Below are 16,416 nucleotides of genomic sequence, written 5' to 3' on the forward strand. Positions count from 1 at the left end.
TTTCCCATTTTCACACCAGGCAAATGCTGGGGCTGTACCTTAATTAAGGCCACGGCCGCTTCCTTCCAACTCCTAGGCATTTCCTATCCCATCGTCGCCATAAGACCTATCTGTGTCGGTGCGACGTAAAGCCCCTAGCAAAAACAAAAAACAAAACAAAAAAAAAAACAGGTAACTTTCACGGACAGTGAAGTAAATATTACGTGACATAACGTGTCTTCCATAATATGAGAAAGAGCTAGCTGTATGGAATGACACACAGACGTCTTATCATTTTCAAACGAGGAATATTAAGTTCTTTTTTTCCATAAGTTCAAATGCACCATTATTTGGTCCTGTGTTTACAGAAGCGTTGTCAACCGCTATAGGTACCTAATATATGAGCAGGTTTCACTTTCAATTGCCGCAAGAGGACTTGTATTGCGTTAACAATGGCGAGAGCTATTTGGTAAGTCTACCAAACTTAACTATCTTGATACCATCCTTTTCATACTGACGCTGAAATAACGAATAACGGTACGCAACAACTTAGTGACCGAATAAGAGACGGATATATAGACTCATCCAAGTCCTCAACAAAATGTGGTGCTAATACATGCTTTATTACTCTTTTTTCTTTCTTTCTTTCTTTCTTTCTTTCTTTCTTTCTTTCTTTCTTAGTCTGTTTACCATAACTAACGCCAAATTTCCTTCAGTCCTAGCAGTACTCAGGTTTACTTTTGTAAATTATATTTATTTCTGCAGTGGTGTGGTAAACGGCGCTGATCGCGTTTTATGTTCTTGCGTTTCAGAATGTCTCTTTAAATTATTACATTTAGCGTACAATTCTGTTTTACCATAGACTATAGAGTTGTTGATGCTTTGGATTATCTATTATGGTGTTGAATAAAGAACATCAACACAATTCACTAACATGAAAATAGGACAGTTAATATTTGCAGTCACACTTATACATTTACATAATCACGCCAAACAAACCATAAATAACTTAAAGAAATTGATCTTGGTACGTGTTGAAATTGAAGAAAAGTTGCCACCTGGTCACGAAGAGGGATGGTGTGTATGGAAGCCCTTAAACAGACTGCGGACCGGCGTTGCAAGATCTAAGGACAATCTTATGAAATGGGGCATCGTGCATGATGGGGACTCATTGTGTGAATGTGGAGGGGAACAGACTTCTAGGCATCTCTTGGACTGTCGTCTATGCCCAGATTCATGTACTGGGTTGGAACTGACACTGGCTGGAAACAATGCCATAAATGTAGCCAAATACTGGTCACAACTTGTGTAAATATTGTATATATAGCGTAGATATTTTCATGTAATACTTGATTTATCCTTTTTGATTCTTATGTATGACTAGCTGATATACCTACCCGTGCTTCGCTACGGGATTCTACATTGTATATACAGAATTGTAGGTTAGGTAGTGTACACGTTGTGAGCAAGACTGTATTAAATTGTATAGCTCTTAACGTTACCCTAGAAATGCGACGGGGAAATCACCAAACGTCTTTTCTCATATGAAGACTGGGTTAGGGAATTTTCACTGTAATGGTAGGCCCGCTTGCCTACCATCAGTCACAGTCAGGTTGGGGAATTGCATTATAATGGCAGACACTCACTCTCCACCTGCCTTTTTACATCCTCAAAAAGACTGCCTTAGTGGTTTTCCCAACTGAAATGAACATAGGTCATTACAATGACGTCAGTAGGAATGCCGAGAGTAAAAGCAATGCTTTCATATGAAATACTCGATCAAATTAAAAACCACACATTTTCTCACTTTTAACGAACAGTACTACGCTGCCGATCTAACAGTTCAAAGTTCCAGAGCTGGAATGACCAGGCCGCAGACAGTCGTGATCCGTGAACACTCTTCGTCTTTTTTCGGCGAGGGGGGAGGGTCGAATAGTGGAGAGTCCCAGGGTAACTATGCCCTTTTACTAACCTGTTTCCTAGGAGTACCCGGTGAGTCGGAAAATCTCAATTCACTACACTGGCGGCGAAAAAATCTGTCTGGCTTGGAGGCGAATTATTCCTCCAAGCCAGAGGAGAAAAGTTCTCTTCACCGCTAATTTGGAATAAAATTAAATGCAGAATTTAATAAAAGTGAAGAGGAAGAAGCTCTTCTTAAGAAACGGCTCTTTCTGGGTTGAAGTTTGGGTTATTTAGTGACTTGTAGTGCTATAATTTGGAATAGGCTTAAATTGTAATTCTAGACCAGGTCATACTACTACTACTACTACTACTACTACTACTACTACTACTACTACTACTACTACCTGTATGTTCCACCCATCTCCGAGGAGATAGGTGGTTTGTGACGTGCTGATACCGGTGTCTCTTCCGAGCTCCTCTGTCGGCCTGTAGTGTGTTGTGACTGTATTTGTGTTTTATACCAGTTTGGGTATTCATACGTCAGTAAGTTTTAGTAAAACAGTATGTGTGTGGGTTGGTCACCCATCCAATGGGTGACCACGCCCGATATTGCTTAACTGTGTACTTGATTATTCAGTATGGGTGCGAGTTGAGTGTATGTGTAGTGAATGTAAGTTTTGTGCGTGTGATCAGAGCGTTTGAGAGTTCGCTTCGTGATGACTGTCACAGCAATAACGTGTGTGTTGGTTGTGGTAGTCCTGACTGGTCACCCATCCAGGAACTGACCACGCCTGGTTTGCGTTTGGAAGTCTGCAAGGATTAAACCAACTTCGTTAATGAAGTGACTAACACTTGTAACTTTAGGTAAGTTAACCTTAGTGTAAGTGTACAGGTGTCGTTTTGCATCATTAATGGGCAGACTAGTACTACTAAGTGAGCCTCTGCGTTAAGTGTGGACACTGCTCATTCAATCAGCGTGTCAGTGTAGGGATCGAATAGCTGGAATACTATGATGAACCAGTGTGTTACGTACCAGCAGTATCAGAAAATGTATGGAGCAATGTCATGCTAAAGAAGAAAGTTTTCTAACTCCCCGGCTATTTCCCGCCAATATACAGTCAGGCTGTTATACTCGGTACGCAGCAGTAATCCCATCTATCGGAGTTGAGCGGCAGCGTAAGAGGCAAAGAATAGGGAGGCCTAAGATTCACCGCCATCTAGCACCACGCGTGACGTCACGCAAAGCCGAACATAACCGACTCCGCTCCGACCCCAAACAGTATCTTACGCCAGCATACGATAGAGGCCAACGGTTGCGCGTTGAATGGGACTCGTATTAATGTTATAATTTAAGAAAATACTGAAATATACACTTTCTGTAGTACGCATTTTATACATGAGATCATCCCCAGTAGTAATAATTATTGAAAATAACTGGAGGTATATTTTAAAATTTGAAGTTTTTTCAGAAATATAAATACAAAGTACGCCTACACAATACATTTTATATTAAATATCACTTTGTCAGAAACATAATGCTGAACTTCAGCGGAATAGGAATATACCATAAAATAATTTAATTCAGAACTGTTCTGTTAGATTTTTGTCTTCAGACAGAATCCTTGGAAAACTCTCTGTAAATAAAGAATATTTACTGTTACAAAAGGAATATTTTCATGACGGCAAACGATGTGTTTAAAATTCAGTGTAACTTTAATATTAAAGTAAAACGAAGATTCGATTAGTTACCAGTTCTCAATAAATAATAAAATTATACAAAGAAAATATACACAGTTTTTATTCGTGAATACTAGTTATCTCCCTAGAAATTATGTCTTTAGTTAATCTCCGTTTCAACCCAAACCTCGTAATTATCTCTATTTCTGTTTATATCTCCATGACAGTGAGAAGGTGGTGGTGATTATTGTTTTAAGAGAAAATACAACTGTGCAACCATCAACGCTTAACACTGATCACAGGAAGAAGTCTGACACTTCGACAAATGAAGGTATCGGCCAAAGAAAGACAAGGATCACAAAGGGTGTGAAAATGAAAGACTTTGTAGCATTCGCAGATCTAATACCACCGGGGTCGGAACTGAACAATAGTTGACCAAGAGAGGTTGGACAGGACTGATGAAAGTGTGGAGCCTGGCACTACTAAGTGGAAGCAATGCCAGGACTCAGCTAAGGACCTCGTGGTCACCAACCCACGCTCCCAAGCTGAAAGCCCCTGGGACCCCTTTTAGCCGCCTCTTTCGGCAAGCAGGGGATACCGTGGATATTATATTCTACAGACCCCGCAACCTCAGAGGGCTCCATGAAAGCCGTTACATATTACCAACAATAAGCCTATACAGTACTTCAATGAAACTTTAATATTAAAGATTTCTAAATTGGATACTAATTCTGAATTTGGCCGATGACCTAGCTGTTTGGCCCCTTTAAACAACAAACAAAAAACAAACAATTCTGAATTTTAAAAAATAATGTACATAGCTATAACAGATGCAATAGGAAAGCAATAGTGCCATGGGGTTTTCCAATTCTTCTTCCGTTTTTCCCACATCCTTGTGAAGTCGGGTGCCAACTGTGCAGCACATGTGACTGGAGCCTGCATTACGATCGGATGCCCTTCTTAACGCCAAATATATGTGGAGGGATGTATTCAGTATTACGAGTACCGAGTTAATTGGCCATGCGGTTAGGACCACGCAGCTGTTAGCTTGCATGCGGCAGATGGTGGGTTTGAATTCCAAAAATGCGTTAATGCGACGTTAAACCATTAGCAAAAAAAGAAAACATACCGTCCCCGAATTAAATTAACTAGACGCAGTTATAAAGCTACCCGGCCGGGAATCGAACCTATGATGCTCTGAAATGGAGGTCTTGATGCTGGCCAGAAGCTACGGAGCTAATAGCAGCGTAGGATAATATCTGTTAAATAAACATTTTTATTTGTTATAACTTAGCTATGCATATTATTTTAAAAAATTCAGAATTAGTAGCCAATCTAGAAATTCTTTAATATTAAAGTTTAACTGAGGTACTGTGTAGGCTTTTTGTTCGTAATATATAACGGCTTTCATGGAGCCCTTTGATGTTTTTTTACAACTTGCTTTACGTCACACCGACATAGATAGGTCTTATGGCGACAATGGGAGGGAAGCGGCCGTGGCCTTAATTAAGGTACAGTCCCAGCATTAGTCTGGTTGGAAAATGGGAAACCACGGAAAACCATCTTCAGGGCTGCCGACAGTGGGGTTCGAACCCACTATCTCCCGGATGCAGGCTCACAGCTGCGCGCCCCTAACCGCACGGCCAACTCGCTCGGTACCCTCTGAGGTTGCAGGGTCTGTAGAATATATCCACGGTATCCCCTGCTTGTCGTAAGAGGCTGCTAAACGGGGTCCCCTGGGCTTTCAATTTGGGAGCGTGGGTTGGTCCTTAGCTGAGTCCTGGCATCGCTTCCACTAGTTGTGCCAGGCTCCACACTTTCATCAGTCCTATCCATCCTCTCTTGGTCAACTCTTGTTCATTTCCGATCCCGGCGGTATTAGATCTGCGAATGGATCTTTCATGTTCACGCCTTGTGTGCCCCTTGTCTTTCTTTGGCAGATTCATTCATTTGTCGAAGTGTCGGACCTCTTCCTGTTATCAATTTATTAAGCGTTGATGGATGCCCAGTTGTAATTTCTCTTAAAACAATAATCACCACCACCACCTTTTCACTGTCATGGAGATATAAACAGAAACAGAGATAATTACGAGGTTTGCGTTGAAACGGAGATTAACTAAAGACATAATTTTTAGGGAGATAACTAGCTACTCATGAATAAAATTGTGTATATTATCTTTATACAGTTGTATTATTTATTGAGAACTGGTATCTAAACGAATAAGCAGCATTATGTTTCTGACGAAAGTGATATTTAATATCAAATTTATTGTGTACTTTGTATTTATATTTCTGGAAAGGAAAAGAACTTCGAATTTTAAAATATACTTATAGTTACTTTTAATAATGAGTACTGGAGAAGATCTCATGTCATCATGAGTACTACAGTGGAAGTGTATATTTCAGTATTTTCTGAAATTATTACATTAATGCGAGTCCCAGTGCCCGCGAACCCGCTGGCCCCTGTCGGGTGCTACAGTAAGAGACTGTTCCGGGTCGGAGCGGAGTCGGCTATGTTCGGCTTTGCGTGACGTCACACGTGGTGCTAGATGGCGGTGAATCTTAGGCCTCCCCAAAGAATATCACAACAAACAATGGCCAGTGTAATGTTATTGTTGATCAATGTTATGCGCTTCGATATTGTAGTTTTCTTTTAGTTTTCTTCCGACTGTAAAATACCACTCTTATCATAGTCGGTACAGTACAACTGAATAAAACATGAATGATAGGAAATTGTATTCTCTATAACTTTTATTATGCAGTAGGCCTACTTTTCGATGCGACAAATAAAATAGGTATTTAAAAATTAAATTTTAGGCGCCTTCCCCTAAACTACAATTTAATCCAGGGTGTAGTTTCTTATTCCCCGACTCTATATACAGATTTTCATTAAATTCCGTCAACCCATTTTTTCGTGGCTCGGCGTTGATACGGACTTAGCAACAAAAATACAAATTCATGAATATCTGTGTGACCATAGCCAGTACGGTAACAATGTATGGCACAAATGATCGGAAATTTAATTCTATATAACTTTAGTTATGCAATATTTATCGATAGGACCACTAATAATATAAATATTTGAGAGTTAAATTTTAGACCTTCCCCTAAACTACCATTTCACTCGGCGTGAATAAAATAATTTATAGCCTAGATTGTAGCGGCTCATCCCCCGACTTCACATACCGATCATTAAATTCTCTTCAGCCGTTTTCTCGTGATGCGTGTACATACATACAGACATACAGACAGACAGACAGACAGACAGACAGACAGACAGACAGACAGACAGACAGACAGACAGACAGACAGACAGACAGACAGACAGACAGAAATTACGGAAAAGTAAAAAATGCATTTTCTTGTTACTGTGGACATGACCGATACAGAAATACCATTCTTTTCCAATTCTGAGCAATGTACAGACAAAACTCTTATTTTATATATATAGATCTTCCATGCGTTACACTTCATATGCTCATTTTTCGAATGCTTCATTTATAGCTACATTATATACGATTAATTTTTCCACGTATATTTTTCATATTCAATATCTCTTTCTTGTATATATTGGTACCTCTGACACGAATAAATAAATAATAACTTCAAGATAAACACAAATCACAACCGAACTCATTACAGTGATAACTGTGAATCCCTTCCAAAGAGATACAACTCTCCTTTGGAGCTATTAAAATACAAATTACTTAAAGCAGTGAGAACATCTAACAAACACACATTACAGTACTTTCTTTCCTTCTTAATCTGTTAACCCTCCAGGGTTAGTTTCTCCCTCGGGCCCAGCGAGGGATCCCACCTCTACCGCCTCAAGGGTAGTGTCCTAGAGCATGAGACTTTGGGTCGAGGGATATAACCGGGGAGAATGACCTGTACCTCGCCCAGGTCGCCTCACATGCTATGCTGAAGAGGGGCCGTGTGGCGGGATGGGAAGATCGGAAGAGGTAGACAAGGAAGAGGAAATGAAACGAAGGGAAGGAAGTTAGGTACCAACTCGGCATTTGCCTGGAGGAGAAGTGGGAAACCACGGAAAACCACTTCTAGGGTGGCTGAGGTAGGAATCAAACCCACCTCTACTCAGTTGAATTTCCGAGGTTGAGAGGACCCCGTTCCAGCCCTCGTACCACTTTTCAAATTTCGTGGCAGAGCGTGAATCGAACCCGGGCCTCCGGGAGTGGCAGCTAATCATGCAAACCACCACACCACAGTGGCGGACATAAAAAAAAAAGTTTCAAAATACGACTTAGTGGCTCAAATAGTATTAAAAGTACAGAGACTTGTAGATTACCATATACCTGAAAGGACTTTTAAAACTTGCATCGGCCGGGAATCGAACCCAGGCCGCCCGCGTGGCAGGCGAGCATTCTACCACTGAACCACCGATGCCTGTAGTACGCCCTTCAGAAAGTTATCTTTGTATTTTTCATGTTCATATGATCCGGCACCAAGGACAGTTTGGTTGAGCCGTTTGTTCTATGAAGTTGAGCTTTTGCGGATGATGTTATTCTGTATAGAGTAATAAATAAGTTACAAGATTGTGAGCAACTGCAACATGACCTCGATAATGTTGTAAGATGGACAGCAGGCAATGGTATGTTGATAAACGGGGTTAAAAGTCAGGTTGTGAGTTTCACAAATAGGAATAGTCCTCTCAGTTTTAATTACAGCGTTGATGGGGGTGAAAGTTCCTTTTGGGGATCATTGTAAGAACTTAAGTGTTAATATAAGGAAATATCGTCATTGGGGTAATCACATAAATATGATTGTAAATAAAGGGTACAGATCTGTGCACATGGTTATGAGGGTGTTTAGGGGTTGTAGTAAGGATGTAAAGGAGAGGGCATATAAGTCTCTGGTAAGACCCCAATTAGAGTACGGTTCCAGTGTATGGGACCCTCACCAGGATTACTTGATTCAAGAACTGGAAAAAATCCAAGGAAAAGCAGCTCGATTTGTTCTGGGTGCTTTCTAACGAAAGAGTAGCGTTACAAAGATGTTGCAAAGTTTGGGCTGGGAAGGCTTGGGAGAAAGGAGACGAGCTGTTCGACTAAGTGGTATGTTCCGAGCTGTTAGCGGAGAGATGGCGTGGAATGACATTAGTAGACGAATAACTTTGAGTGGCGTCTTTAAAAGTAGGAAAGATCACAATATGAAGATAAAATTGGAATTCAAGAGGGCAAATTGGGGCAAATATTCGTTTATAGGAAGGGGAGTTAGGATTGGAATAACTTACCAAGGGTAATGTTCAATAAATTTCCAGTTTCTTTGAAATCATTTAAGAAAAGACTAGGAAAACAACAGATAGGGAATCTGCCACCTGGGCGACTGCCCTAAATGCAGATCAGTATTGATTGACTGGTTCCTAGTTGTAAATCGTGTTACGAAAGGAAGCTGGATGGTAGAAGATCTTTTACGCCACCAAAAGAAAATAAAGTCTGCGAAGTGGGCGTGACTTATTTCGCGTAAAGGTAAGCAATATGTGACCTACATTTTCCCGAAAATTTGATTATAGAGATTATGGATCCGGCAGTGGCACGAGGTTTCTAACATGTCCGTCTATAAGTGTGTGTGGCATTCTTTTCCAAACTGAAAGATAAATTCATAAAAAAACTGAACTCGTTTAGGTCAATGTGGGGTGATATTTTGTACGAGTGTCTTGACTCGATTGAGGCAATTTCACTTGTACCATCAGGAGTTGGCTGCTGTATTGAACACACTTTGGATATTATTCCTAACCGGTCTACCACTGTTTAGAGTGCCAGTTCTTCAGAGAGAGAGAAATCCGCAGAGATGTTCAAGCTCGACAATTTTCTAAGTCTATCGGTATACTATAGGGGCTGCCTGGCCGAGGCGGTAAAGGCGTACTCGGTTCGCCCGGAAGGACGTGGGTTCGAATCCCCGTCAGGAAGTCGTAAAATTTAAGAAACGAGATTTCCACTTCCGGAGGTGCACTTGGCCCTGAGGTTCACTCAGCCTACACCAAAAATGAGTACCAGGTTAATTCCTGGGGGGCAAAGGCGGCCGGGCGTAGAGCTAACCACTCTACCCCATCGAGTGCCGAGGTTACGGATAGTGGAAGCCTTTACCTTCCACCCCTCCAAGGGACTTCATGGCCTCTACGGAGATGACTTTGCTTTGCTATCCGTAAAGTATCAAAAGTGGCCTCAAACTAGTTTTGGTGGGTAATTTAAGTCATTTACTTTATCTGAGGAAAGTTATTTGCAATCTGGTGTATGTTTAATATTTTATGTGCTCTGTTTAACAAGTATTTTAGATTGTAAAGGACAAGATGGCTTTCATCATCATCATCATCTGTTTACCCTCCAGGGTCGGCTTTTCCCTCGGACACAGCGAGAGATCCCACCCCTACCGCCTCAAGGGCAGCGTCCTGGAGCTTCAGACTCTTGGTCGGGGATACAACTGGGGAGAATGACCAGTACCTCGCCCAGGCGGCCTCACCTGCTATGCTGAACAGGGGCCTTGTGGAGGGATGGGAAGATTGGAAGGGATAGGCAAGGAAGAGGGAAGGAAGCGGCCGTGGCCTTATGTTAGGTACCATCCCGGCATTCGCCTGGAGGAGAAGTGGGACACCACGGAAAACCACTTCCAGGATGGCTGAGGTGGGAATCGAACCCACCTCTACTCAGTTGACCTCCCGAGGCTGAGTGGACCCCGTTCCAGCCCTCATACCACTTTTCAAATTTCGTGGCAGAGCCGGGAATCGAACCCGGGCCTCCGGGTGTGGCAGCTAATCACGCTAACCACTACACCACAGAGGCGGACATAATATGGCTTTCGCTTTTCGTAATATTTCATTTTATCTCGTGTATTTTCTTATAAAAATCCAAGGATACTTCTTCGTGGGGACTAAGAATAGTATTTATAACTCTCTGACAGTATTATTTATAGGGCTGAGGAATTGAGTGTTGTAGGGTATTTGGTTATTTGCATAGCAGTGTAAAACAGCTGACCGTTTAGCGTAGGTGTTAGGCTCCACTAGCGCCACTCTGCGCTTGAAGTTAGTGTGTGATCTCACTAGGATTGTATTCGTCATGCTAATACTGAAAACGGCACTCAGAATTAACCAGTAAAGATCAATGTACCTGACATGACCGGGAATCAAGCCGGGTACCCGTGAGCTAAAGACCAGCACGCTAATCATTTAGCCATGTAGCCGGACTTTTCTTTTTGGAAGCGAAACCCTGATATTAGCTGCATAAAAGTAACATTTTAATAGGCCTACTTTCTTACGAATTTAAGTTTGGTATTTTGAGAGACCTGCTACTTGTATGTATAAATAGCTCATGACGATCATTTACGGCTGTTTGAAAGTCATTTGTCTAGTTTATTTGGCATTTCTTCCTTTCTTCCTTTCTTTCTTTCCTCCGAAAACCTTAAGAGTAGTTTGTGGGACGTAAAACCAATAACTTTCCTTCCTTCATTCTTTCTTCTAATATCTGCGACCACCGCACTGGCAATGCACGCTACAAAATATACTTCCATATTTAGTGCTGGGGTTCATGATCAGTCTTTCATATTATATTTTATCTTAAGAATAAATTAAATGCTTTTCTTTCTTAATCCGTTTACCTTCCAGGGTTGGTTTTTCCTTCGGACGCAGCGAGGCATCCCACTTCTACAGCCTCAAGGGCAGTGTCCTGAAGCGTGACAGTTTGGGTCGGTGGATACAACTGGAGAGGAGACCAGTACCTCGCCCAGGCGGCCTCACCAGCTATGCTGAACAGGGACGTTATGGTGGGGATGGGAAGTTGTGAAGGGATAGAGACGGAAGAGGGAAGGAAGAGGCCGTGGCATTAAGTTAGGTAACAGGAGAAGTGGGAAACCACGGAAAATCACTTCGAGGATGGTTGATGGAAACCCCCTCTACTCAGCTGACCTCCCGAGGCTGAATGAACCTTATTCCAGTCCTCGTACCACTTTTCAAATTTCATGGCAGAGCCGAGAATCGAACACGTCCTCCGGGGGTGGCAGCTAATCACACTATCCACCACACCACAGAGGCGGACTAAATTAAATGCTAATGTGTTTCAATAGGCGACACGAAATGTGCAACCTCGCTACTGGCAGGTGCTCTCTGTCCCTTTAAACGACATGCAAACGGCCATCGCAAAGGAAAGGAACCGACAGGGAACACTCATTATCACTAGGGTGGGTGGACCACAGGAGAAATATGGGGATGAAAGGCTGCCGACTAGGGATTCGTTGGCCGTCCCAAACTTACGTGTTGAAGAAAATTACTGTTATATCCGTAGGCTTGCGGCGGTTTTGATGTACTATTTGATCAATATATTTCTAGTATACCAAGAGAACTACTGGTGTAGTTGAGAAATATTTACGACACATGCATTGTTACTTTAAAAGCACACTCCTACACATCTGCGGTGAGGCAATCGGCGAGGAAACGTACGTATTTCCGGCTGTTAATAGCTTGTAACAGTCACGTAGCGAAGTAATGTGGGTAGCCCGTATGGCGATCAATTTCTAATACAATTTCTTTGCTGTAGCCTGAAGCCCGATGTAAACAAGGCGTCAGATTCTCTCCGCTAGGAATAACTGTGAACAGTTCTAAATGGTTCACCGCGTGGAGACCTATTATACATATTATATTATACCGTGTGGAGAGCTAAACCGTGAATTTTGATATATTTGATACGTCCTCTACAATAAGTAATCTAAAACCGTAAATCAACAGTGCGCTTCAATGCCTTCAGGATACAAGAAGAACGAAATTCACTCGGCGGCAGTGTTCATACGTATGAAAACTGAAGTTAGATCATGTCGACATTTCACCTGAAAATATTTTACCTTAATAATAATAATAATAATAATAATAATAATAATAATAATAATAATAATAATAATAATAATAATAATGTTGCAGCTTTTGTGTTGGCAACTCGCCTGCCACATTTCATTTTGTCATTTCACAGTTGGCAACGCGCTGCCGCGTCCTTTATTATCGTTAGACAGAACATGGTGATTGGCAGCAGTAGACGCATATTGGTAAAGTTATTGTACTATGTGTAAATATGTGGTATTATTCATTTACTCATGTGTAATACATATTTTAAATCACCTTTTGAGTGATGTGTTATGTCTGCTCGTGTAGGGAAGTCTGGTCTTCCATCTGACTTGCATCAAAATTGCATTTGTGCGCCTATGGAAATGAACTTTGTTATGTGCGTCCGATATGTTGATTCGTAGGTCGCAGCTAATAATAATAATAATAATTAATAATAATAATAATAATAATAATAATAATAATAATAATAATCATCATCATCATCACCATCATCATCTTGTTCAGTTGTGTTTTAAAGAAAGTCGTCAGGGAATGGCGAAAACAAATGGATCAGTTCAGCTTCCCAAATGGAAGTAAATTGGGTCACAAAATAACAGGGCTTAAATTTGAATGTTTCGCATATGCTGATGATGTGCTTTTTTGCAGAGAAATATGAAGACTGAAGTTCTCAAGGAAAACTGCAGAAAAACAGGATTGCAAATATCTTTTGAAAAGACGGGCTATATAAGCATAAATGCCACAGGTCCATTCTGGACAATGAAGACTAAGGGCCAGTTGTACGAACAAGGAATAAAGCTGGGATAACTCTTATTACGGCGTTAGCGCCAGAAACCAGTTGTACGACGACTGGATAAGTTGTATACGGGCGTGATAGTAGGCTATGATTACTTCAAAAGGGCTAAGAAATTCAAAAACGCCTACCTAGGTGAGATTCTGATTCCAGACATCAGTGAAAGGGAAGAAATTGAAGAACGGGCGAGAAGATGGAGACGTTGTTCAGACTATGTCAGAATACAAATAGAACTCACTCTCCTGTCAGGCCAAATTCAGGCGTTAAAGTACTGTAGTCAAACCAGAATGCTCATAGACAATAGTCAGCAAGGGACTCTCAGACCTGGGAAAGAAAGAAGGAAGTTTCTAAGAAAGATCATTGGACCCAGAAAATCAACAGATAGATTTACTTTCCGCTTTAAGACCAAACCAAGAACTATACGTGAGATTTGAAAATGTCACTACCACGATGAAGAAAAGGAGATTAGTTTTCTATGGACAACTGGGCGTTACAACAAAAAGGTTCGCCAACTGGATTCTCACTTTCCAGGAGAAATGTGAAAGAAAGAACTCCATCGTGATCTAGAAAAGTGTGGAATCAGGGTAGAAGACGTACGAAACAGAGAAGAACGAGCACGAGTAAGCCAACGGATGAAGGAGTGTTCGGACTCACTCACCTTTCTAAGACGCAACTTTGCAGTGGCAGACTCAATGCACAGTCCTCCCGTGTTAACACATAAGGATTTGCTAATCTGCTGAAGGTGATCATCATAGATTGTTCTGCCTTTTGGCAGGTTTAGACATGGCTGTATCCTCCATATCTCTCAGACTTGTACCCTTCTCTTTGCTCTGCATAGCCTTTCTTTTTCTAATGCTATCTATTTAATAGTTCGTGTCTCCTCCTTCCCCTTTCTTGTTTCCCTTTCACCATCCTTTTACATATTGTACAGGTTCTGTCGTATAAACCCAGACTGAACGCACGGTGTTTGTCTTCTGCGCTACGGCAGCTAGAGTACGCGAGCCGCGCGCACATTTCTTGACCTTGGAAGCAGCCTGCACGCGTTCGACCTGGCAAGCATCAGTCGCCAGTCTGAATCTCAGCTGTTAACATGGTGAGACAGTCATCATTGCAACACCGTATTTTCGTATGTAAAAGTTCTGGTTTCATCTTAATGACCGTGCTATTGGTGTGCAGAAAATGATAATGGTGCTTGTGAAGTTCCTCATTATGACAGGGAGATTGGTGTTTGGTGTGCTGTTAGTGGAAGACCAATAATTGGGCCTATATTTTCGATACGACACTAAACGCAGAGAGGTGCCAAGATGACATTCTGACGCCGTTCTTCCGTCAGTTGATGAAAGAAGAACAATCGTGTGGATGGTTTCTGCTCATACAGCAGAAGATTTTCTTCCTACAATTCCAGAAGTGTTTGCAGACAGAGTGATCAGTGCTGGCCTATTTCCTCCTCGTACTCTAGATCCAACAGTGTGCGATTTTTACTTGTGGGGTGAACTGAAAGAAAAAGCGTATCGAACAAATCCTCACACATTGGAGGAACTGAAAGGAAACATTACAAATGAAATCAGAAACATAGCAGTGGCAGAACTCACTCACATCAGCCAGATACAATGCCTGTGTAACCCATGAAGAACGACAGTTCCAACATCCTTTATAAGATTTCATATATACAAGCTTAAAGCAGGGCGGCCGCGCGCGCCATAAGGTCGGCTGAGTCACCTACCGTAGCGCAGAGTAGAAACTCCGTGCGGAGACTCTGTAGATCATGTCCTATCCAATTTTGCTTTAATTTTTCTAATCACAGCTAGCATACTTCTCTCTTCTCCCACTCCCTCCAGTACTTCCGCGTTCGTTATACCACCCTCCCAGTTATTCCCCTCCCCTCCTCCTTTATTATCGTTAGACAGAACATGGTGATTGGCAGCAGTAGACTTTTTCGCTCGTTTTCTAAGGCTCTGTATTACAGTCCAGAAAGGTTTCCCTGTCGCTTAATCAAGCCTTTCCTGGAGTGGAAGCTATTATTTCTTTCATTTGCGTGCAATTTTGTTTCTACATCTGACGTTCGCTTCTTCCTATCTTTAAAGGCATTTCTAGGAATTTCTACGCTGTTTCTACTATAGCATCCCAATTTCTCTTTCCGTATCCTATGCTGACTGGCTATTTTTTGAAATTTTTCCCTAATCACACCCATGTACTTTTTCTAACTTCCTCGTCCTGGAGTTTCTCCATCGTTATCCTTCTCTGTACACACTTCACTTTACAGTTCTAATTTCTTCCACAAACCCCATTCATACTGATGGCACCCTATCGAATTCCATTTCGTTCGCCAAGTTGTTTCCAAAGAGTCCCTGGCATGTCAAATGAAAGGGGAACGCCGTCACTCCCATAGATCTGAAGTTTCTTAAAACATCCTGATCCCGGTAGATTTGGGTGATGTAGGGTGCTACCCAACTTACACATAGTCCCAGTGAGAATCTCTCCTCTAACGGCTTAGGGACCAGCGGTGGACTGTATAGTCCTAGCCGCCTGAGCAGAAGAGAGCTACTTAACTCAGAATATGTACGAGATACCATAGCAACTGGTGTCCTGACTATCAGCATCACTTACTTGACCACTCAGTGGTGGTGATTATTGTTTTAAGAGGAAGTAAAACTAGGCAACCATCCTCTATATAACACTAATCAGAGGACAAATATGGAAGGGATCCGACACTTCGAAGAATGAAGGTATCGGCCAAAGGAAGACAAGGGCCACGAGGGGCGTGAAAATGAAAAACTCCCTAGGCCTCCATACGTAATATCGTCGGGGTCGGAAAAAAATAAGAGTTGACCTAGGAAGGTCGGATAGGATAGATGAAAGTGAGGAGCCTGGCACAAGTAAGTGGAAGCAATGCCAGGACTCAGCTGAGGACCCCGTGGTCGCCAACCCACGCTCCAAATTTCAGAACCCCTGGAGCCCCTTTTAGTCGCCTCTTACGACAGGCAGGGGATACCGTGGGTGTTATTCTACCACTCAGCCGTTGCCCATGATTGATGAACTTTTAACAAAAAAAACCCACAACGAGCCAATGGATCAACAGAAAAATACAGTTAAATTTTAAACTCCATTGAGGAATTACTCAAGTAACTAAAGGTATAATTAAGTCAAATCTTTGCTCGATTTTGTTAATAGACTGCTTATCACAAAAAAATTTGTCCCACTTTTCAAAGCTGTCTTATCCCGCTGT

The 16,416-nt window shown here is 41.8% G+C and overlaps 1 non-coding gene across 1 annotated transcript; it reads right to left on the minus strand.

The window, feature by feature from the left end:
- Positions 1-7,891: 7,891 nt before the first annotated feature.
- Positions 7,892-7,962, minus strand: TRNAG-GCC (transfer RNA glycine (anticodon GCC)). Its single transcript has one exon. It is a non-coding gene; the product is annotated as a tRNA-Gly (tRNA).
- Between the last annotated feature and the right edge of the window lie 8,454 nt (positions 7,963-16,416).

Source organism: Anabrus simplex, chromosome 1, assembly GCF_040414725.1.
Source record: "Anabrus simplex isolate iqAnaSimp1 chromosome 1, ASM4041472v1, whole genome shotgun sequence".
Taxonomy (NCBI): Eukaryota; Metazoa; Arthropoda; class Insecta; order Orthoptera; family Tettigoniidae; genus Anabrus; species Anabrus simplex.